We start from the raw sequence: 18,015 nt of genomic DNA on the forward strand, positions 1-18,015 counted from the left end.
GCCCGGAGCAGCCTTCCAGCCCTGTACTCCTCATTTCAGTCTGACTTGGCAGTGATGACTTTCCATCAGGTGCCAAACAGATACTAGCCTGAAGCATGGATTCTGGGCACGTAAGACATTTTCACCACAGGATTTTCATCATCTACAGGGTCCTAGGACTCCATGAACCATCCCCTGCCACCCAGCCCATGGCTCTTCTGCTAGCTGGGGTCAGAGACTTGGGTATGGCAGGGGCAGCAGACACTGGCTGGGGTGGTGAGCTGGCAGGGCCTGGTGTCTGAGCCTCCTGCTGTCCAGTGCAGCACTATAGCGGGAGGGAGAGCACAGTCTGGGGATGGCCTCAGAGAGCGGTCAGGGTGTTGATGTCTCTGGGTTCTGAGTGACCCAGGAGGAGCCAGCACACGAGCGTGTGCTCCTCCATGATAACTTAGGGATCATGTTGGTACCTAGATTGTATGAAAGTCGTCAAAATTAAGTACTGATGAATACAAAGTGTTTGGATCTATTTCTGGCAGAAGATACATCCTCAGTAACCCTGCATCATTACTGCACAGGACTATCTTCTTCGCTATTTTGGGGTCAGGATGTTGGAGGACACCTCTCATGGTCTCAGATGGCCTGCAGGGAGTATGTCTTGCAGGGATTTGGGAGTGAGACTCTTGGCTTAGCCACCTGTCAATGCCTGAGAATCATGTACCCACTACTACCACAGACCTTTGTTCTTGTCCAAGAGCCCTTCCACTGACAAGCACCGGCATTCAATGGATTGCAGGTTTGCTGTGTAGTTCATTTGAATTACCAGTTCATCCACACCCCAGGGATGGGCAGGGGAGTCACTGAGTCTTCAGTCTTGGGATCTCATTGGCCCTTTCCTGGCTGGTCCTGCCTCCTCCCCAGCACCAGACTCCACCGCTCCCTCCTCCCAGGGCTGTACCCCAACCCTCCCTGGACCATCCACAGGCTTGCAGGGACCTTTGAAGTTTCCATCAGGGTCCAGCCATCAACTCTACCTCACCTCTCAAACCACCTCCAGAAGGGACCATGCTATAGTTTAAAATATGTCATAGGGTGATACGTATGTAAAATAACAAGACAAACAACTGATGGACTGAAATAAGATATACAAATACAAGCTCAGATACTTGCTTGTTTTGTTTGTTTTGGTACTAGGGATTGAACCCAGGAGCATTCTACCTCAAACCTACATCCCGGGCTTGTTTGTTTTCTTTCTTTCTTTCTTTCTTTCTTTCTTTCTTTCTTTCTTTCTTTCTTCTTTCTTCTTTCTTTCTTTCTTTCTTTCTTTTAAATTTCAGAACAGGGTCTTGCTAAGTTGTCGAGGCACTTATTTGTTATATTTTAATAAATATATGAATTATAACATAGGAAAATATTTTATTAAAATCTGCTGTGACTCAATGAAAGCATTCATACAAGGGGTTAACACAGAGAAGAGCTTTGGCCATCATAGGCTTTTGGTCTTCTACATCTTTAACCAAACAAAGAGTAAAAACGAGGCGGCAGGCCCCACCCGAGCCTCGTGGCCTGCTGAGGAGATGCCCCTGTGCCCTACGTGCAGTGTTAAATGACAAGTGGGCTCGCTTCGTGCTCACGGGTTTATCTCCTCTACGCGGAACATCGACTCCACTGGCAGGAGATAATGTATTTCTAAAGGATTTTTAGGGTTTGTCTTAATGAGTCTACTGTGGAGGAACCGCCACGTGGTCATGCTGAAGAGGGTGAAAAGGGGCAGGGGTGCCGGAGCACGTCCGCAAGTGCAGGGTACTCATTCCTAATATTTACTCAAGACAGAGCAGGTGTGCTTGCATTTCCAAAATTCTTTTAAAATCTTCCTCCAGTAGCATCATTCTATAATCTATCTGGCAATGTTATAATTTAAATTACATTTCATTAAGTTAATACCATGGTTTATGAACTTTTGGGGACCATTGACAAACTGACCTTAAACCACAGGGCAGGACCCAAGGCTCGGCTCACTCTCTTTGTAAATTAAGTTAAAGCGCATGAGCTGTCTTTGCAGGTAGAGACCACACACATGAGCTGTCTTTGCAGGTGAAGTCCGCTCACCTGAGCTTGCCCTGGCCAAGGACCAGAGTCACTGTCCTGGCTGGGACAATGTGGGGGCTTGGAGTTGAAGAGCCACACTCAGGGGTGGCCTGTCTTCCTCACCTGCCTGTGTGGGCTGGGATGCTCCATGTAGACGAGACAAGGGATGAGCATGAAAACAGCTTAGCACCTCCAGCAGCTCCATAAGCCTCATACCACACCATGGTTTTTAACAGAGAAGAGATAATGCAGGCTCCAGAAACTAGACTTGCTGTGTGGCCTCAGGGACAATTTCCGCACACTTGAAACTGCAAATAAAAATAGCTGCCTTGCAGATTAAAGCGCAACTGAAAGAGTCACAGTAGTTGCTGCATAGGAAGGAAGGAAGGAAGGAAGGGAGGAAGGAAGGAAGGAAGGAAGGAAGGAAGGGAGGAAGGAAGGAAGGAAGGAAGGGAGGAAGGAAGGAAGGAAGGAAGGGAGGAAGGGAGGAAGGAAGGAAGGAAGGAAGGGAGGAAGGGAGGGAGGGAGGAAGGAAGGAAGGAAGGAAGGAAGGAAGGGAGGAAGGAAGGGAGGAAGGAAGGGAGGAAGGAAGGGAGGAAGGAAGGAAGGGAGGAAGGAAGGAAGGAAGGAAGGGAGGAAGGAAGGGAGGAAGGAAGGGAGGAAGGAAGGGAGGAAGGAAGGAAGGGAGGAAGGAAGGAAGGAAGGGAGGAAGGAAGGAAGGAAGGAAGGGAGGAAGGAAGGGAGGGAGGAAGGAAGGAAGGAAGGGAGGGAGGAAGGGAGGAAGGAAGGAAGGAAGGAAGGACGGAAGGAAGGGAGGAAGGAAGGAAGGGAGGAAGGAAGGGAGGGAGAGGAGGAAGAAGGGAGGGAGCAGGCCCCTGGCTTCCTCACCAATGAGAAGCAGCCCCTGCCTGTTGCTCTGGCCCTGGCCCCTTGCACCCTGCCACATCTGACCCTTGGGCCTGTCCTTCCCCCACGTGGTCTTCCAGCTCCCTGTCCTCTTTCACATGGTGACATGAAGTCTCTCTTCTCTGTGGTCTCTCACACTGATCAGCTGTCTACTTTTGCTCAGATGCACCTTCAGAGCCTCCCCAGCAGCATGAGATGCAGAAGTCCATAGGAAATCAGTGTGTTGGGCTCCAAGGTCAGCGCTGCCCACCTCTCCGGGTCTGCACCAGCCCCATCCTCCCAGAGGAGCAGCCCAGAGCAGAAGAGTCCTGCCATCAGCTAAAGCTTTAGAGACACATCAAGGCGCAAACATAATTATTCCTCAGCAAGCCAGAATCAATACGCTTTGGTTCTTAGCAGCAATTTAAGTTAAATACAATCTGTCAAGAAGCAGAGTGAATCTAGATGGCAGCCAAGTTGGATGGCACTTCAGATAGTAACTGTTTAGAGCAACCTTAGCAAAGATGGTCAAAATTGGTCCCCACTGGGAATTAGCCAGTTCTAGGTAATGAATCCTCCACTAGCTTAAAGGGGCAAATGGCTGGGGGCTGAGATGGACACAGAGCTGGGCTGGTGGACATGCAGGGAACAGGCCAGGGCTCCTGCTGCAGAGGCAGGTGGCCCCTCAGGACTCTCCTTCTGGGATCTCATGGTTTCCTGTTTGCCCAGGTGTGGGGTTCATCTCTTGCTGGTAAGCTCTGCAAGGGAGAGTCCTGGCAGTCTTTACTCAAGGACTGGTATGGCCCTCTGTCCAAGACCCTTTTAAAGATTTACCATCTGCATATCAAGAGGCCGCCCCATCTGACAACGGAAAGCAAATTTCCAGACTTGTATGGGCTTGAGAATTTTTCAGACTAAAGATTCCTGGTTTTAAAAAAAATCTTTATTATTTTATTTTTATTATTTTATTATTTTTCGGTAGTGGAGATTGAGCCCAAGGAAATTCTACTTCTGAGCGGCACTGCCAGCCCTTTTTATTCTCTTATTCTGAAACTGAGGCCCTCCCTAAGTTGCTGAGGCCAGCTTTGACCTGAGGTCCTCCCGTCTCAGCCTCCCAGGTGCTGGTATTAGAGGTGTGCACCACCATGTCCGGCTTCTCATGGTTTTTACTGGCATCCTGACTCTCCATCCAGCCACACTGACCAGGATGAGGCCTCAGGGGGCTCCCTGCTGTCTCTGGAGTTCTCACTCAAGCATGCCCAGTGCCTGCAAGCTGCCTCCACTGTGACCATCCCAGCACCTCAAACTTTGCCTCTTCCTTGGGCAGCCCTGGTGTGTTGTGTGTGTCTGTCCTGCAGCTGGACACCTCTGGACAGCAGCAGGACCAGCTCACGGCTCTGCTCAGTGGGCTACTTGCCTAGAACCACAGCATCCAAATGATATTTCCACCCACAAGCATGTGTGTATTACATATTTAACCCAGATTTTGTGGTAAATAGAGAGCGATTCCTGAAATAATCTACCTTGCACAGGTGAGAGAAGACCTGCAGGATAAGCTACTGATTTAGGAGAGAGAAAGAGAGAAAGGGGAGAGAGAAAGAGAGAGGGAGAGGGAAAGGAGGAGGAGGAGGAGGAAAGGAAAGGAGAGGAGAGAGAAAAGAGAAAGGGGAGGAATGAGAAAGGAGAAAGAGAGAAGAGAAAGGAGGGAGAGAGAAGAGAAGGAGGAAAACAGAGAGAACAGAGAGGAGAAAGTCCAATGATTAACTGACATGTAGCTGCTCATAGCTAAATTTATTTCAAATAAGGTACTGAGAATTTTATGACAACAGAAAAAAAAGCCCAAATTGAAGCATATCCCTTCATACCTTTACTTAGCTGAAAGACAAAATCTAAAGGAAAAAGGAAACCCTATGAAAAATATACAATTGGTAGACTGATGTGCATGCCCTACATCAAACCCCTTATATTAAGCAATAGTATAAATCTTACTCATTTTAAAATTAATTTTCTGATTCCTATAGAATAATAGTAACCTAAATCTAAGTCTAATTAAATTAAAATCAAGACAATATAGATCCACAGGGGGGTAAATAAAACAATTCAAACTAGTACCAACAGTACTGTGGTCAGACACAGGAAGCACAGATACCTAATGTGCTCCTCAGAGAAAGGACCACTATTTGCTAGTTTCCTGTGTTGATTGAGAAACACCTTAAAAGACGTCCAAAAAAATCTGTGTTACTTTGAACTTGAATATATAGACAAAGCCTGATGCCCATGAAGCATGACACCAATTCTTCACCTTAGCAACTAGCAAGACATTCAGCTCTAGGACAATATTTGCCTGACTCACATATATTACTTAATAATACTTAGCTATGGTTTTCAAAAATAAAATGAAATTTCTGTTTGCCTAACATTTGATCTATCTTTACAGGATAAATATTCAACTCAGGAGTCTAGACACTAGTGGGAACGGCCATGGGGAAAGGGCACGAAGCCGAGGGGATGGCCGGAAGCCCCGTGCTTCCGGAGCTGCTGTTCAGTCACCTGGACAGAGCCGGGGGACTCTCTGAAAGGGGAGAAGCAGGTTAAAGGCAGAGTCTTCCCAGGCTGGCACGGCAGAGCCTGAGGCCTGGGCCACGTACTGAGGAGGAGCCATTGTGTGCACCGGAGGCACCACGCATGATTGGTGTCAGAGGTCCGGGGGTCGGGCCCAGCTGAGCCAGGGGATCCTGTGCAGAGGCAGCCCGCGGCAGGGACCAGCACAGGGGTGTGGACATGTCTCCAAATGAGGACCACAGCTCTGGGTGCTCACTCCTCTCCACGGGGCAAAGGCACCCGGAGAAAGGGGCCGCTGGGTCTTTACTCCTGGCAACCGACAGAGGGTCACTGCCTCTTCTGCCTTGCCAATTTCACATGGGATCAAGGTTTTCAGAGAGAACACAGAAAAAGAGACAAATGCCACCACCCTCAGAGTGGGAAGTGGGTTTGGAGTTAAAGCTCCTCCACGACTGCTGCAAGATTCTTCTCCTTGGTAATGTGTCTCCCGGCCTCACAAGGGGGAATCCTGCTGCCGTTTCCTGACACAGAGAGACTTCAGGGCCACAGCCTCTCCGGCCTGGGCAGCCAGCACGTCTCCACGCAGAACTGAAATGCCAGTGCATAGAAGCAGAAAACCAGCAAGGACCAAGTTCTGGAGCGGCGCGCAGTGGTGTGCACGGTGTGGCCGGCATCACACCCCAGGCTCTCAGAGTGCTGGACAGAGAATCCAGTCCTCCTCAGATGCTTTGTGTGCTGAAGAGCCCCCACCGCACTGCCATTCTGCAGTGACGCAGTCCGCAGTGCTTATTTAAAACAGCTTCCGCGCGAAAGGCGGCAATTATATAACAATGCCATACCGTCGATGACAGACTGCTAATTTTCTGAAAGTAGAAGTTACTTATTTTGGAAGAGCTCCCTTTTATTCTGCTCGGAGGGGGGGAAAGGAATGTTTTCAGGACCCTGGAAAACAAGATGCCCCATGTTCTGATTTTCTTAAATAATGTAACATGTGATAATAGAAGCATATTGTTTTCAAAAATATTCTCTCCTACTTATGCCTGCAATTCATTGCCAAAGAGACTCTGGATCCTGAAGGCTCCTATGTATTCATTTCAACTTCAGGGATGTGTTTTGAATGTAAATTATATTTAAAATAATTTGCAAATATGCAATGTAATTTTTTTGTTCATTGTCAATTGGCACAGTTCAAATGCAAAGTTGCTATTTCTGTCCCATGAGTCCTTGCATGGATTCAATTCAGGAATGAGCCATGAGGTATGTTTTGCATCCCTGCACAGCCCACGTTAGGAGAACCTCGGCCATGGGTCCTAGTTCCTGCTCCCAAGGCTCCAGGCTCCGTGGCAGTGCCCACACTACACACCTTCAGGGATAGTTTAGACCACCACCATGCCCATCAGTTTCTCCTCTTCTGAACATTTCACTGGTTGGATTTTCCAGAAGCATGGCTTGATTACAAGAATGTCCACAAGCTACCTGGTGCTTGGCTGGTCAATACTTCTGACCCAAACTCCTAGTGAGTTAACTTCCTTGGTGTCTCATAGACAACCATCTCTCTTTCTCTTCTAAAATGGCATTCATCATCCAGTTTTCCATGTTACTATTTTTCTTCAAGATAAAATTTAGTTCTGTTTTATTCAGTATTCTCCCTTGACTAATTTTTTTATTGACTTCTTTCTCTGCCAAATTTCTACAAAGTTTGTGCTGGGACCTTACAGAGCTCAATCATCAGTCTGTCCTATCCTACAGTAGGAGATGCTCATCTTTCCCCCATCCACACATTGAGGGCAGGGGTTGTCCATGCTTTGGTTGCCTGAAATCATCCTAAAATGACAGACCTGGAGGTACCATTGAACAGTGTGTCTGTGCATCAGGTCATCGGCGTCTCCCAAGTAGCTCTGAGGTCAGGAGAGGGGGTGTGACTGTTTCATCAGCATTCTCACTCCCGTGACTCAAAATACCTGACGACCACAACTTAGAGGAAGGAAAATTTATTCGCTCACAGTTCTGGAGATTTCAGTTTTCAGTCCATGTCACATCTGCAGAGCTCAAGACATGATGGTGGGAGAGAGGGAGGGAGAAAGAATATGAATAGTACATGGACATATGTGTAGTCCCTGAGGACACACCTACAGTGACCCACCTGCCTATCTTACCACTCAAGAAATCCATTTGCCCTAATGGATTTATTCAGCGATGAGATTAGAGCCCTCATAATTCAATTACTTCACCTCTAGATATTTTTCCATTAATACATGAGCTCTTCCAGGCAACAGTCTATATCCAAACCATAATAGTGGCCTGTGTGGTAACAGGTGAACAGTTTTAACAACTCATTTTAGCTTCTGTGTGAGGAAGCTGTTAACTGTGAGGTGCTTCTCAGGGTCATAGGCAAAGACAAGATTTCTACATGTTCCTCTGTGCACAGAAAAGAACATATCTCCAACACTTCTCTCTCCCATGACTATACTCTGAGCTATAATGTTGCACTATCTGTGTCTACCACCTACACAGGAAGCAGACGTGAGCAGCCAGGGCGAGGCTGGGGCAGCAGCATGGACACTGCTCTCACACTAATGCCAACAGCCCCCTGGCTGGCCCCACTGACCTGCCGCAATATTCCTCACACACAGCTCAAATGTGCAACTGGAACCCGAAGCAGTATCACCCGTGGACTCATTACCTTCACCAGACATGGATGAAAGGTTTGAAACAAGCTCAGCAGACATCAAAATGATGTACTTCTTTAACTGGATGGCAGGATACTGGGATAGAGATGAAAGAATTAGAAAAATGTCTACAGAAACACTTTGAAGTACTTATGATTAGATTTAACCATGGAAATTACCCTTGACATCAAAATAGCAGCCACACAGGTGAAGGTAGCTGGCTCCCTGACACTGCCTGTGGGTCTCTTGCTGGTGAACTCCATTCTGTACCGATCAACCACACCACAGAAGGACTTTGGGTAAGGGCTAGCTGTGAAGATGAGCAGGCACTCGAGGGAGACTTGAAGAGATTGGGATCATCTTTGTCTTTAGCGTTTTTAAAATAAGATCAAATTTTATTTAATAGAAAGAGTTTTGAAACAAGGTTAAATGTGTGGGCTTGGGTTGAAGTGAATGTCTTAAGAGTGGTCTTAGTCTAGAAAAGCTGAGTGTCCACCTGGCTATAATAAAAACGACTAGAGATGGGTGTTGAAGATGGAGTGTAGAAAGAAAACCCTATACACTGTTGGTGGGAATGCAACCTAGCCTAGCCTTATGGGAAAGAATGTGTTGGTTCCTGAAAAATATGAAAAGCAAAACTCCCACATTATCCAGCAAATCCACTTCTGAGGACACATCCAAAGGAAATTAAATCAGTATATTGGAGAGGTAGCTGAGCTCCTATGTTATGTTATATTTAGGTTGAATAATAGATCCCACATAGGCAGGAATGTTGGATCTTAAAGACCATGCCATGAGATTGGTAATCATTAAAAGTATCACAGGATTACTTGCCTTGCTTTGCTAAGTAACTAAGTTTGACTACTTTAAACGGCTGGAAGTCAAGCGTGTGCGCACCAAGCGTGTGTGCACCAAGTGTGTGCGCACCAAGTGTGTGCGCCCATATACTCCTATCACTGACAGGCCTGGGCACAGAGGAAGCAATGGTGGCTTAAGACACTCAGCATTGAGAGCTACGGCACAGGAGTAGAGTTGGCCCACATAAATAAGCTGCTTTCTTAACGTACTCAGACCTCTTCATTCTATTTTATAATAAAGAAATTAATAAAACTGAGCTCCAAAGTAGTATAAATAGAAAGACATTTCACTTAAATTTATAATGACATAGGTACTCAGTACCAGGCACAATTTTCAAAAACAAAACAAAATGAAATAACTTGTAGTGTCATCTGGAGCAAGTGATAGAGTATCCCTAAGATGTGATGAAGAGGTAATTTGGCTGAGCACAGTGGGGCACACCTATGACCCCAGGTACTTTGTAGGCAGAGGCAGGAAGACTGCAGGTTTGAGGCTAGCCCCCAAAACTTAGCAAGACCCTGTTTTCAAAATAAAAATAAATATTTTTTAAAAGAGTTGATTTATCCAGGTGCACACCTGTAATCCCAGTACTTGGAAGGCTGAGATAAAAGGATCGCAGGTTTGAGGCCAACACATGGTGGCTTAGTGAGATCCTGTCTCTAAAGAAAAAATAAAAAGCAGGCCTGGTGCTTATAATCCCAGTATCTGACAGGCTGAGACAGGAGGATCACAGGTTCTAGATCAGCCTTGGCAACTTAGCAAGACTTTGGTCCAACATAAAAAATAAAATCGGACTGAAAGTGTATCTCAGAGGAAGAAAGGCCCTGAGTTCAACCCCCAATACCACACATATATGAATAAATAAAAATTAAAAAGGCCCAGGAGCACAGCTCAGTGGCGGAGCACCCTGGGCTCCATCCCTAGTACCACACACACAAATGAACTAGCTGATTCCTAAGGCTGCTTTCAGATTTTATAAGTTGGATTTTATGCAGGTTATATTTTTGCGTGATTGCTTAAGTGCGCACGGGACATTTCAAACATTTTAAAACACCACTTGGACAGGATATTAGTAAACGTGGCCCATTTTAAACATGGGATAAACTGCAATGGATATGCCTGAGTTATGAGTCTGTGACGTAAGTTTAAAATTATGCTGTGGCTGATATTTTTTTTAGTTAGAATGGGGCATGAATTAAAATTCAAGCTCACAGTATAAGGTCCACAGATAATTAGGATGGAGCCATCATTTGGTGCTTTTCTTCATCCTTTTCTTTTTAAAAAAATGGTACCTCAGGGTCTGTGGACAGTTAATAAGTTCCAAACTTCACATTCCTGTCAGGCTGTTTTAATCCATGTGATGCACATACCGTATTGACCTCTTTTTACCATTGCTGCTTGATTGCTCCAGTGCTGTGATAATGAGTCTGGTTGCGATCTGCTACGCCACAGGAGCTTGTATTAAATGAGTGGTGAAATCACATCCAAGGACTGTCAGACGGCCGCGGTCAGCTCCCACAACATTCTTTCAGAATCAGTCCACCTGGGAAGGGGAGCCCGGGAGGGAGACCCGGACAGCAGACCCACATAGGAGGACCCTTCCGTCAGGTACACTGGCCAGACGTTTGGGGAGCGGGGCACTAGCATCCATGTTACCTGCAGAGAGGAAAATCCTTGGAGTGCTTGAGACTGACCTGGTAACTCGACAACCAGTAATGTTCCTGATCTCGGCATTGACCGCGCATTGATCAGTGCTAGGGTGTTAATTACAGGCCAACACGCCCCTGGCTGCTCACACTTAGAGCACTGTGGAAGGAGCCTGGCTCCTGATTGTCAACAACATGAGAGAAAGGAGGTGGCCCGTGAGCATGAAGCATGGCGGATGTTCCCAGGGCTTCATGGGTCCACTTTGATGGGTGCAGTTGTACGGCAAAGGGGTTCACAGTGATTTGAGGGGTTAGCTTGTCTTCAGCGGAAAAGATGACTTTGCAAAGACAAAGAAAGAAATACTTTCAACTGATTTGAGAACAAGAGTGAAGGTCTGCAAGGCAAGCCTTCGGGCTCCCATCCACGGATGGGACAGGTCTCCATGGGACCTGGAGTGTCAGCCACAGCCCCTGCGGGGCCTTCAGGACCTCGCAGGCTCCGATCTGTCTCCAGCTGGACGAGGCACTCCCTCCGCTCCCTCCTTCCCATGCTCCCTCCTCCCCATGCTCCCTCCTCCCCATGCTCCTTCCCCCCTCCTGCTCCCCTCCTCCCCATGCTCCCTCTTCCCTGTACTCCCTCTTCCCTGTGCTCCCTCCTTATTGTGCTCCTTCCTCCCCGTGCTCTCTCCTTCCTCCTGCCCCTCTTCTTCCCATCCACCCTCTTCCCTCCTCCCTGTGCTCCCCTCCTCCTTCCTGCTCCCTCCTTCCTCCTGTTCCCTCTTCCCCATACTCCCTTATCCCCATGCTCCCTCCCCCTTGCTCCCTCCTCCCTGTGCTCCCTCCTCCCTCCTGCTCCCTCCTCCCTGCATCCCCTCCTCCCTCCTGCTCCTCTCCTTCCATCCACCCTCCTCCCTCCTCCCTGTGCTCCCCTCCTCCTTCCTGCTCCCCGCCACCCTCCTGCTCCCTCCTCCCTATGTTTCCTCCCCCCTCCTGCTCCCTCCTCCCCGTGCTCCCTCCTCCCCATGCTCCCTCCCCCCTCTTGCTTCCTCCTCCCTCCTGCTCCCTCCTCCCTGTGCTCCCTCCTCCCTCCTGCCCCTCTCTTCCCCATCCACCCTCCTCCCTGTGCTCCCTCCTCCTTCCTGCTCCCCTCCTCCCTACTGCTCCCTCCTCCCCATGCTCCCTCTTCCCCATGCTCCCTCCTCCCTCCTGCTCCCTCCTCCCTGTGCTCCCTCCTCCCTCCTGTCCCTCTCGTCCCCATCCACCCTCCTCCCTTTGCTCCTCTCCTCCTTCCTGCTCCCCTCCTCCCTACTGCTCCCTCCTCCCCCTGCTCCCCTCCTCCCTGTGCTCCCTCCTTCCTCCTGTATTTACTGGCCTTAGGAGTGTGGCCGTGGGGACCATATGTCTTCCCTTGTGCCCTCTGCTGTGTCTCTGTGTTTCCCACCACCATGTGAACTCCACTGATGTGACCCAGCCTAACATGGGCCAAGCCCTCTGAAACCTCCAGAACTGTGAGCAGATATGTCTTCTTTTCTCTACATTATGCTGTCAGGTGATTTGAGTCCCAGGAGTAGAACGCTGACTGAGACAGCTTCACAGTGTCATCCTCTGTCCATAAGCCTCACCCCTCCCAGCTACCTAACATGTGTCTCAGAATCTAGTTAATTTGACTGACTATTTAACAGGCTCACAAATTTACCCATGAAAACAGGGGTTCTGCTATTTAAATGTTTGATTTAATGGTATGTCAACATTAATTTATATTTCTGGGACAGTAAGGAAGTCGGACTGCACAATAGGATCACGCTTGGACACTGTAGAGCATCTGAGGCAGAGGGTGGTGTTGGAAGGTTTGTGTGTTGGGATGTTCATATACAATGTAAGCAGAACAAAAAGATGGAGAAATTCAAGGAGTCAGAAACTTATCCAAGGCCCAATGAGTGGTCATCATGAGTAGAAACAAATGTAGCTCCACAAACCCTACTGCAGGAATTTCCAAGCATTTCCCTAAGATTAGCTGTGAGCTGAACCAGTGGCTGAACTCAGAAGCAAAGAGCAGGGAGGAAAAACACAAGGGAGGCTTTAGAGCCGGGGAGTGTGCAGGCCAGGCTGCCTGGGGAAAGGGGCTTCAAGATACAGTCCAGAAGCCAGGCATTGCAGGGGACAGAGGAACTTACTAACAGAACATTCATGCTCCAAGAGGAAAGACCATGAGCTCCAACATGGGGTAGGAACCGAGCTAATAGAAGCCATCAGACCAAATGTAACAACAAGGCAATGTCATATACATATCCTGGAACATGTGTCACCTAAAATTGTAACAAGTATCAGCCTTTAAACCTCCTGCTGGGTTAAACTTCTGCCAACAAAATCTGGGCAGAGAGAAGTTAGACACAAGAGAATGCATCACCCTGCCATTGCTCTGCTTTGATAATACATGAATATCAAAGAGTCGAAAGGAGGGCTGGGCGTGGTGGTGCATGCCTGGAATCCCAGTACTTAGGAGGCTGAGACAGGAGGACCCCAGGTTCAAGGGCAGCCTCAGCAACTTAGCCAGACCCTCAGCAACTAAGTGAGACCCTGTTTCAAAATAAAGAATAAAAAAATAGGGAAGGAGGGTGTAACTCAGAGGTCAAATGCCCCTGGGTTCCATCCCCAGACCTGCAAAAAAAAAAAAAAAAAAAAAAAAAAAAGCTTTCCTTGTCCAGTGTCAAGTCATGTGTGCACATTTTAAGTTTAGATTGTGCTAAATAATTTAAACTAGACCATTTGACAAGCAGATTTTTTGTCTGTTTGTTTGGTGGTACTGGGGTTCCTGGAAACCCTTCTATCTCCAGGTTACACTCCCAGACCTATTTTATATTTTATTTGGAAACAGGGTCTCTTAAGCCAGCATAGCTGGCTTCGAACCAGTGTGATCCTCCTGTCTCCACCTCCCAAGCGCAGGGATTACAAGTGTGCACCACCACGCCTGGCTAAACTAGACCATTTGAAATGGTCTAGTTAAGTACAAAAATGTTACCTCTTTTAATTACAGAAATAAATGCAGACAGGTGTGGTGGTGCACACCTGTAATCCCAGTACTTAGGAGGTATAAACAGGAGGATCACAGGTTCAAGGCTACTCTCAGCAACTTAGCAAAACACTTAAGCACTTTAGCTTCAAAAATAATAAAAAGGACTAGGAATGTAACTTGGAGGTAAAGCACTCCTGTGTTCAATTCCCAATACAAAAGAGAAGGAGGAGGAGGAAGAAGAAGAGGAGGAGGAGGAAGAGGAAAAAAAGGAAGGCAAGAAGGCAGGCAGAGAGGCAGGCAAGCAGGCAATCAGTGTAGTGCCTGTTGCATGAACCATGGGATAAAAACACTGGCCCTAGGCATCAGGTCTTCTCTGCTCATCCAGCATGTACATCGACCATCGACCTTAGCCTAGCCAGCACTGGCGGGGTGGGGGGCTCCAGGCCTGCACCCTGAGCTCACAAAGAGATGGGTCCAGGTCGCATGCCTGCGGCAGGGCCGCTACTGCCCTGACAGCCACCCGTGGGCTTCCAGGTACCCGGGGAGGGAAGCTCACTGAGCTGCAGGAAGGTCCCTGGAGCTGTGGAGCAGCTGGGAGGGAAGTCTCTAAGACGCTTCCTCAGCAAGTCTGGTGGAGGAGGTGTTTGCTAGTGGGTGAGAGAGAGTCGGAAACCTGCCCAGGAGCACTAACCAAGCCATATAACACACCCATCACCGTGGCGAGCAGTCACAACACCCTCTCAGTTCTCAGAGTGAGAGTGAATCTCCTCCCATTGCATTCATTACTGGGAGAGAAAACTGAAATGGAGTCCACAAAGTTGCCAGGGAATGTATCCATGCTCCACGGGCAGCAAAGCGCATTTTCTCCTCAGAAGAAGGCATTTTGCCCCAATTAGCCAATTAACAGCTAATTAGTTCCCAACTGCACGGCTCAGTGCCCGGGGAGATCCTGCATGTTTGGAAGTGATCCTCTTTCTTTGCTCCTGAAAACTGTAACAGCAGCCACATGTGACTGGGAACGGCTGACCAGAAATGAATATTCATCACGGATTGCCCAGGGATTCTTTCTAGAGTGCTAACCTCTGGTTTCATAGTATCTGATTATTCACCAGCTTTAAACCCTTTTCATTATTCAGAAATGGCAAAGCGGATTTAAAGGGGGGGGGTGTGGGTGACAATCACAGTGGTCCCTGTGAACTTTAATTAGGGGTCTCTACGTCGGCACTTCCGCTGAAGGGGGGTGCCCGGGTCTCCCCCAAGCTTCCAGAAAACACATAGCAGCTTTGCCACCTTGGAGTGCAGGTGGAATTCAGCTAGCCTCCCCTGCTTGTAAACAGAGGCGCTAACCAGCATTCTTAAAGCAGGTCCTTACCTGGGTGACAAAAGTCCCAATGTCTTTAGTTCATAAAAATCTTAAGAATTAAACTTTGCTCTCATTCAAGTAACTTACAAAGCCTCAACAAGGTGAACGGAGTGAAGAAATCCATGGATTTTCTTACTGCACCTTTTCTCCTTCATGTTTCAGCCACCCTTACAGCACACCCACCACCTCCACATCCCCAAGAGAGTCAGGGAGGGAGCCAGGAGCCCTCTGCCTCTGGCCTTCCTGCAGGGGAAGATCAGCCTGCATTATTAGGTGGGAAAGAGGAGCTGCCTGGCTCTGAGCCTCCCCAGAGCTCCCTGTGTCTGAGCGGTCCTTCCCAGGTGAGAGCCATCTCCTGGAGAGGACCCATGGTTCCAGGGAGGAGGCGGCAGCAGGACGCTGGAAACTCCAGAGGCTTCCTGGAAGATGTCTCATTATAATGCCCCCCATGGCTGTAATTTGATCTTTTTTCTTTTAAAAGATGCAATTTTCCTTTTATGCTTTGCTTATCATCCATAGCTCCTCTGCTGGTTACACTTTAAGGAAGAGACTAAAACCTCATGACACCATCCTACTGTCAATATGAATTCCAAAAGAAAAATAAGAACAATATATCTATAACATTACAATTTTCTGACTTTATTATAGACAGATGGTAACATAATAAAGAAAACAGTGGTCTCCTACAGGAAAAACTTAAATGGTGGATTTTATTTCTTTCAGGAAATGTTACAAAAGTTTCAGGAGACTCTAATATGATTTGTGCAAAGTGCTTGCTTCTGTCTGGAGGATGAAAACGATCATCGCAGAATACACAGTGAGTTTTGTTCTGCATTTCCATAAGACGCTAGCTAAAACTGATCTCGTGATCTTGTGGTCTTATCATATGAAGCAGAAGTAAACGCTTTTTCTGAAATGCCAGTGGTCACAACTGACTCTTCGGCCACCTGGCAGGGTGCCTAAATGCTCAAGGGGATCTGAGGGGACCGCAGGGAACCAGAGACACACCAGTCAGGACTCCAGACCCCTAGCAGCTTATTCTCAGTAACTGTGACATTTCTATGGCTTAAATATTCTTGCAATAAAGCTAAATAATTTGGTAAAATGTGCAGCTTTTTTGAGTAGACGAATAGCAATGTTTTCTAAGTATCTGGATTGTCTGCTTATTTTATCTTTTAGCCTTCATCAAAGTATTGATAAAGGGGATTTTCTAGGATTGGAATTTATCAACAATTACATACGTAGGTATTTTCCTGTTTCCCGGTGTGTACCTGCTGTGTGCCAGTCCTGGAGTTAAGAGTGTGTTCTCAGCACCTGACAGAATCACATCACTAGGTTACCACCACAGCCCTGCACCAGCAAGGGCCTGTTGTCCCTTTGTGAGGCAGCTCAGAAAGAGTGAGGCTCCAGCCGACAGTGCCTCACCACAGCGTCCTGAGTTCCTCCTGCTGCCCACCCTCCATTCTCTTGGGCAGGCTTTCCTTCTTCCCAGGGAAGAGCTTGCTTCTCACCACACCTCGAGCTCCCAGAATCCCAGCCCTCTTTCCCATGAGCATACAAATTTCTCTAAGAAAAAGAGGCAGGACGCAGGCTTTCCCGTGAGAGGCACCATTCTCATTTCATAGCAAACAGAAGCAGGTTCACACAGCTCTTGAGCAAGTGAGATAAAGCACACACCCATCATTATAAAGTGGACAGAGAACACTTCTAAAATCTTCTAAAATCGAGTTTGGGGAGCCTGCCCTGACTGGAGTGTGCCTCCCAAGGTTCACATGGAGGATTCCCATGTGGTAGTACTAGTAGGTGGGCTTTTGCAGTCAGATTAAGCCAGGAAGCCCCCCAAATATGAATGGTCATAGCCCCTAAAGGGATGGAGAGCTGGGTGTGGGCCTCTCTGTCCTCGTCCCATCTAGTCCCTGTGTAAGGCTGATCCATCTTGGAAACAGAGGCTCTCTCCCACACCAAACCTGCCAGAACCCGCCTGGCCTTGCAGCCACCAAAGCTGTCCACTGCAACTCGCCCAGCCTGGGTACAGGTATAGCAGCACGGTCGCCCGGGAACTAGTCCGTCCTCATATCCATCTTAGCTCAGTATATCTGCTGCTGCCTCTCCTCGCTTAATCCCTTCTTCATCCCAACAAGGTCACCTGTTTCATCTGTGTGTTCCATTTCTATGGGGCAGAGCCCAGAAACAGGGCCTTTGTTGATAGGAAGTATATCAGACCATGTCACAAAGCTAACATTCCCACATTCTAAGCCAGGATTAAAAAAATCACAACATCCCGTCTGACAGATAAGAAACTCATTTCTTAAATCGATAAGTTACAGTCCTAGCCGCCCCAGATGAAATGGATTTTGATGAAGTGCCAAGGTTTATGGCAGGAGCTCGAGCTGAGGAAGCCTCGTGGCCACGCCTGGCTGGGAGGTGCAGGGCTAGGAATTGTCTCTGCAAAGCACAGCTGGCTGAAGATGAATCACCAATTTGCATCTCCAGTCCAGTGTCTCCTGTGGCTCAGACCCAAGTCTTTATGGCAATCGGCCCCACACATTTGCATATATAATTTTACTGAAACTCAACTAAAAAAAAATGAAATCTAAACTCACCACTCTCCTCCTAGAACAGATGTTCAAAAAGCAAACAAGAGTCAAAGCCTTGGTTCACCATTACCCTCATGCCTGACTTCCCGGTCCTGGAAGAAGCACCTGTTCTTGGAGCTGTCCCATCCTGGGCTGGCTTATTGCCACACATGAGCTCTTAATCTTCTTCAGAGAATGCTCAAATTGCCTTCCTATAAACTGTATCTTGAATTTGCACTTTTGGTTATGAGAGAGCAGGTTACTGTGGTCGAGCCTCACACCAAGAGCAAGGACTGTTGGACAGCAGCAGTGGCATCTTCTAGAACCCATCTGAGCCTCCCGAGCGGACTGACTGAGGGGCCTGCTGTGTGGAGTTCTC

This window comes from Muscardinus avellanarius (genome assembly GCF_963383645.1).
Source record: "Muscardinus avellanarius genome assembly, chromosome: 15".
NCBI lineage: Eukaryota > Metazoa > Chordata > Mammalia > Rodentia > Gliridae > Muscardinus > Muscardinus avellanarius.